We start from the raw sequence: 7118 nt of genomic DNA, 5'->3' as shown, positions 1-7118 counted from the left end.
AAGAGTGAAGATGAGCAAGTACTACAGAAATTCATGAACGAGAAGAGCTAAGTTGCTAGGGCATCACTAACTGAAAAAGACTTTGTTTCATTTTTAGTAGCTTTAAAATTTAAAAATAATAATTAAAATGAAATATTTTATTATGTTTATTAATTTTAAATTAGTAATCTATTTATTTTATTTTTTATTATTTTAGTTAGCTTATTTACAGGTCATTTGTGTGTAAAGGGCTTTGTGTTTGTATGGGATCCTGTGTATCTCTGCGTCTATATGTATTTTTTTTTTTAATTGAAAAATAAAACATTCATATTACACTCAATTGCTATCCCATCCCGTGCATCCTCCCATTCCTCCCTCCCTTGTGCTTTTTTCTTGGGCTCTTTTCTTCTGCTTGTTTGTTTTGTCCTGTTTCGATAACTTTGCTCTGTTTTATCTTATTTTTAGATGTCTGTTTTTCTCTAATGATAGAAAGAATGTAGATTTGGAGGGGAGGGACGTGGGAATTGAATGAGAAGAAACCATAATCAGAATATATTTTCTGATAACAATCTATTTTAATAAAAGAAAAGGAGGAAAAAAGAAAGGAAAACAATCATGAGAAGTTAATATGTTTAAAATCCAGTGCTCAACTCTGAAATCATACATATATGAGTAACATTAATGTGCAAAGCAGATTTTATTTATATATTTAGGAATATATACATACATATATAGTGTGTGTGCAGTATAAATCCTATACATGCATATACATATAGGAATATATACATACACATTTGTGTAATATATCATATATGTATCTATATATAACAACAATGAAAGAAAAAGAGGCCATTAATTAAGAAAAAGCTAAAGAATACATGGGTGAGGTTGGAGGGATGAAAGGTAAGGGAAAATAATGTAATTCTGTTTTAATTTAAAAAATAAAAATATTAAAATGTATACATATATGAAAATGCAATGAAACACATTGTTATAATTAATATATTGCTAAGAGTTTAAATTCAGTTATTTAGAAAAGAAAGAAAAAAAAGAAAAAGAACAATATTCTTGTGGAGGCTGGAATCAGTGGCACAGGGCATAATCCACAGAACACAAAAATTTTCTCAGCTGGAGTGGAAAGGCCACGGATGCACGGCGGAGGGGTCTGGCACCTGAACCAACTCACCTTGCATCTTCCAAACCTACTAAAGGACCCCAAAAGGGAACAGAGGCCACCTAGAAAGGTCTGAATGTTTTCAAGCACAGATGGGACATAGCTAGGCTTCCATTTTTGAATGATCATGCTCTCATAGGTCAAATTTAGTGTCTTCCCCTGAGGGTGACCTGTGGCTCAGTAGTGACAGTGAAGCTAAAAACATATTCAGCAAGCACATATGAGAGAAAACCTCTGATAATGGTAGAACCTTATTTATATATTTACCCCCATTTTTGAAAAACAGCAGTAGTGGCCATGATGGCTCATACACACAATTAAAGCATTTGAGAAGGTGTAGCACGTGGGTTACTGTGGGGCTTGAAGCCATTTTATGCTACACAGGGAGTTCCAAGACAGCCTAGACTACACAGTGTGACCCTTATCTAAAAAAAAAAAAAAAAGGAAAAAAGAAAAGAAAAATGGAGTGTTGGCAAAATCTCATAGAATATAACACTTGCAAACAGGGTAATATCTGTAGTGTTTTGTCTTTTTCTGTATTGACAGTACCCATGCTCAGGGTAGGGACAGGTAGGCCTCAATGAGAAAATTGTAGTCACAGTAGCCTGAGACTTCAGGGATGGAAATTCCAGGCTGGGCCTGTGTAGAAAACTCTGTAAGCGAGGGAAACTCAGAGGATGGGGCCAAGGTGTGTACTCTGCTCTCACATTCTTGGTTGATCCTCAAGTATGCATGAGTAAGGCAAGGTTTAGAGTGGCCCAGGGGGAACTAGAGCTGGAAAGCAGAAATGCTGACCAAAGATCCCAATGAAATCCGCTGCTTTAGAGAAAGACTTGGAACTTAAGAGACCTAATTGGAATGTTTGATAGTCACCCTGTGTTGACTCAGCAGACAGGCAACCCGAGAGCTGTAAAGGCCATGTTGATAGAATTTAGTTTTTTATTGGAACTTAGGGCAAGACAAATACACAAAGACAGGAAAGACAAAACAGAACAGAACAAAACAAAACCCATCTTATTCCAGAAAGAATGGCAAAGATCAACAAAGCAATGGACGACAAAAGCTGGAGGGGATGTGAGGGAATGGAAAGGGAGTCCTCATCCACTGTTGGTGGGCTTGCAAACTGGTGCAGTCATCCTGGAAATTAGTGTGGCGAATTCTCAAAACAAACAAACAAACAAACAAACAAAACCCTACCACATGACCCAGCTTGACCCCTCCTTAGTGTGTACCCAAAGGACTTAACTTCTGCTCTACAGATACTTACTCAGTCATGTACATTTCAGCTCTATTCACAATGAGAAGAGAAAACAACCTAAATGCCCTTCAACTAATGAATGGATAATGAAAATGTGATACACACACACACACACACACACACACCACACACACACACACACTGTGGAATACTATACTATTCTGTTGCATAGAAAAATGAAATCATGAAAATTGCCGTAAATGAAAAGACCTAGAAAACACTGTATTGAGTGAGGTAACCCATACTCAGAAAGACAAATGCCTTATGTTCTTTCTTATCTGTTGGTCTGGCTCTAAATCATCGGTTGTATTTTCAGAGACAGGAAAAAGAAAGGAGACTGGGGAGAGGGGAAAGTGAACTCTAGAGAATGTAATAGCATGGTACAGGTGATATTGAAGGGAGGACAACAAATGAGAGTAAGAGGAGGGTTAAGAAAAAAATAAGAATTCTTGAAAAAGACATGGGGAATCCCTGTTTTGGACTTAACTAAAATTGCACATAACATATCTAAGTGTATTACACAATATGTACACACACACACACACACACACACACACACACACATGAAGTTATACCATATGGAGTGATATTATTCTCTCCAAGAGTCCTAGATCATCCAACAACAACAGAAAATCCCAGTACCAGGCATTAGAAACCATTGTCTTTCAAATTGTTGGTCAGAGGAGTTAGATTCATAAGCTAATGTATTTTATTGCTATAGCTTTTTGGTTACGTCCCAGGAGATGAAAATAAGTCTCTATTGCTGAAGAGCTACACATTTCAAACACAGAACCAGGGGAATTTGAGCAACACCTGACACAAATGCCTCCTCTCTAAGAACTAGCTTTCAGAAGGTAATATGCGAGTTGTTATTGGGGGAAACCAATCAAGAGTTCTGCCTAGCTGTCATGTTTATGAACCACAATGACCAACATGGTCAGGTATCCCTAAGGTGCAGTAGTGCCACCCATATCCTGGTGGCAACCAACTGCTGTCTAGTTGGACTCAAGGTCCACTTAACAGGAAGGGCATCAAGCCTGGTTCTATACACCTAGGCAACTAACTGTTCATGAATAGTAGGGGCGTGGCTCTTAGAGGGAAGCCTATGTTGCCACCTTTTAAAAACAGTATAATTTCTAACAGCATTTGAAATTACTTACCCTTATTTGTTTTATTTTTTATTATTATTTAATTAATTTATTCAGATTACAACTCAATTGTTATCCTATCACTTGTATCCTCCAGTTCCTCCCTCCCTCTGGCTTTCACGCTATTCCCCTCCCCTAGGTCTAAGATGGAGGGGGACCTCCTCCCCCACTATATTGGCCATAGGCTATGCAGTCTCATCTTGGTAGCCTGCTTATTTTTTCTCTGAGTGCCATGCGGCCTCCCCACCAAGGGCAGGTGATCAAGTATGGAGCACCAGAGTTCATGTCTTTAAACCAACACATAAATGTGGATCTCACGCCTCATCAACGAAGGTTCTTTTCGCAGCACAAGGAAACCAGTACAGAAGCCCCAACTAGTCAAAAGGCAGAGAACAACGGATTGTGTTGTCGTGCCCGGCCACAACTGATGATGCATCTACAATACAGTTTCTATACCCGAGGCTCAAAGAACATTACAGAAGAGGATGGTGGACCGATTGTGAGTGTTAGGATTCTGCTACAGTCTGCCTACCTGTGATGATACTGCTTACCAGCCACGGGGCCATGGCCCTGCCCTGGGCCATATAAAAGACACCCTGAACGTGGCGCTCTCTTTTCTACCCTTTCTAGCTCTTTCTACCCTCTACCTCTCTCTCTTCTTCTTCTTCTCTCTCTTCTCTTCTTCGTCAATGTCTTATATGTCTTTCTACTTCTCCGATCTCTCTCTCTCTCTCTCTCTCCACCCCCCTCCACGTGGTTTCCAGAGACTGTTCCTGTATCTCCCTATTAAACCTATTAAGTGGATCTGTGCGTAGTGTGATTTCATCCCTCTGTAACAGCTCCGCTGTTCACCTATAACCTCCACCACTCAGTTTTTTACAGCAAGAGCCGGAGATCAGAAGTCTGTTGTGAGGCTGTGCCCTTTCGCCCTGACAGGGAAATCTGCCCATGAAATCTAAGCAAGGCAAACCGAACCATTCCAATAATTGACATTTTAATCTCTCAGGGTCCAGTCTTGATGAGGAACTACAGGCAATTAACAATTGGGAAGAGAAGAAGAATAAGTCTCTGATTGGTTATTTAATACAAAGTGATCAGCTATATATATATACACATCACTGAACAGACTCAGCAGGTTGTATTTATATATCTATTCACTTATATGTATATGTGACAACAAAGATTAAAGAACAGAAGGTCCTATAAATTTGTGAAAGATTGGGGGATGCACATAGGAGGCATAAGAAGGAAGAGTGGGAGAAATGATGTAATTATATCTTAATTATCATAAATAAATAATAGCAACAAAAAGAAAGTGGAATGAAGGCTCCTAGATGCAGAAGAGATGAAAAGGGAGGAAGTCAGAAGTATATATATGGGGGTGAATTACGGAGGAATCTATACAAAATAAAGCATGTATGAAAATATGACTCAGAGGAAGGATAGCAGGCTACCAAGAAAAGGCTTGATACCCTATGATCATATACAGGGGGAAGAAATCCCCCTCAGTCACAGACATAGGGGGGAGCAGGGGGAAAGTGAGAGGGAGGGAGGAATGGGAGGATACAAGGGATGCGCTAACAATTAAGATGTAATAAGAATAAATTAATGAAATATATTAAAAAAGAAAATGTGATGTAGAAATCCATTACTTTTGTTTATTTTTGAGATTATAATCTAATCACAACATTTCTCCCTTCTCCTTCTTTCAAAACCTTCCATATTCTGCTGCCTGCTCTCCTTCAAGTTCATGGCTTCTTTTTTGCACTAATTGTTATTGGGTATGCTAAATGTTTAAATAAAATAATTCTGATCAACAAACCCTGAATCAACCATGTGCCTGATCATTGCAGATACATACTGTAGAGGAAAAGGAACTCAGGATTTTGTTTGGCCACTTACAAAGTCAGGGGCCAGTTTTCAGACAAACGAAACGCCAGGGATATGTGAAAGAAACGGGGAGTATAATGCTCAAAGTAAAAGCGGTCAGTGGAAAAGACCCACAGACAATCTGAACATTGAAGTCAGCAGACATAAACAAAAATAGCTGAAATAAAACTAAGGGATTGACAAGAATATGTAAACACATAGAAGTAGTAGCTTCAAAACAGAAGACACACAAACGGCCATTAGGCATAAAAAATTAACACAGACATGAAACGGCATAGTAAAATCGTAATGTGGGGCTGGAGAGCCTGCTTGGACAGAGAGTAGGGGTGGAGCATGTCCAAATCCCAGAAAGCTCCTTCTGAGTTAGGCAGGAGTAGGATCACTCCCCACTAGCCCTGCTCCCCCATCTTTGCCTCCAAGAGGAGGTCCTAGAGCTTGGTAGCCAGTTTAAATTTCCTTTCTCCTTATAAGGCCATGTCGGGCAGTGTCTGGTATTCCTTCTTATGCAAATGAGGCACCCCCCAGCACCCCAGCTCTGGCCAATGGTGTTCACTCATCCCAAGAGCCCCTCCCCACCTCTCCAGCCTCTGGGCATCCCTCCCATATTTTGTTTAAAAATTGGGTACTTGATAGAGTGTGTTCTAGGTTGTATTCTCAGTACTTAATTTGAATTTCATCATGTACCCTTAAAAATGCATTTGTGAAAGGTTGGTTAAAAGTTTGGGAACTCAATCCTCTTAGCTGCTGAGCAGCTGGGTTTTATTACGTAAACCTCTCCTACTTCTCCAGTATTTGTCATGTCTGATGGTAAGAGTTCAGTTAAGCTCCATGAATTACATTCCTTAATTCCATTAACTCGGGGCAAAGAACACAGAACAAAAGTAGATTGTTACTGGGTTGCTCTTCTATAGAGCAAGTTGCAGATTGCAGAGTTGTAACAATATTAAGGGTAGAAGCAGCTAAGAGCCTACAAAAAATGGTTGACAATAGAACCTAGAACACCACGTTTATTTAAGCAGCATAATAGCTATTAATATATGAACTCATTCATCTTTCCTTTAATGTATGAAGATTCACATACATCTACCAACGAACATGCAAGCCATATTAAATGCCAAATTTCCCATTTTCTGCTAATTTTTGCTGTGGGTCTGGAGTTGAAAAAAGAAGTCGAAAGTATTTTTAGGTTCACGTGTGAAAGAGAGGAAAGTAACTCCTGAGTACTTGTGTGTTATTTTAATAAGCACTTTTAGGATTTCTAAAATTCATTTCTCATTCTGTCCTATTTAAAAATGAGGACAGAGACTCGGGTTTAAGTCACATCGTGAGGACCCAGATGAGATGCAATCCAAAATCTATGTCTCAGAGTCTGTAGGTTGCTATCTCCTCAAACAAGCATGCATCTTCCTTTTTTTTTTTTTTTCATTCAGCACCCATCTTTCTATGTAGTTGTGGTATACTAATAACATACGTGCCTGTTTCAAAACTGCTTTGGAGGGCTAAGTGTAGTGGTGTACACCTTTCATGCCAGAACTCAGAGGCAAGTCTGGTCGATTTCTATGGGTTCAAGGCCAGCCTAGGTTACCTACTAAGGTACAGGACAGTCAAGGCTGTAAATTGAGACCCTATCTCAAAAAAAAAAAAAAAAAAAAAAAAAAAAAAAAAAAAA

The sequence above is a fragment of the Acomys russatus genome, chromosome 28 (assembly GCF_903995435.1).
Source record: "Acomys russatus chromosome 28, mAcoRus1.1, whole genome shotgun sequence".
NCBI classification, from domain to species: Eukaryota; Metazoa; Chordata; class Mammalia; order Rodentia; family Muridae; genus Acomys; species Acomys russatus.
This window is presented reverse-complemented; position numbering follows the sequence as displayed.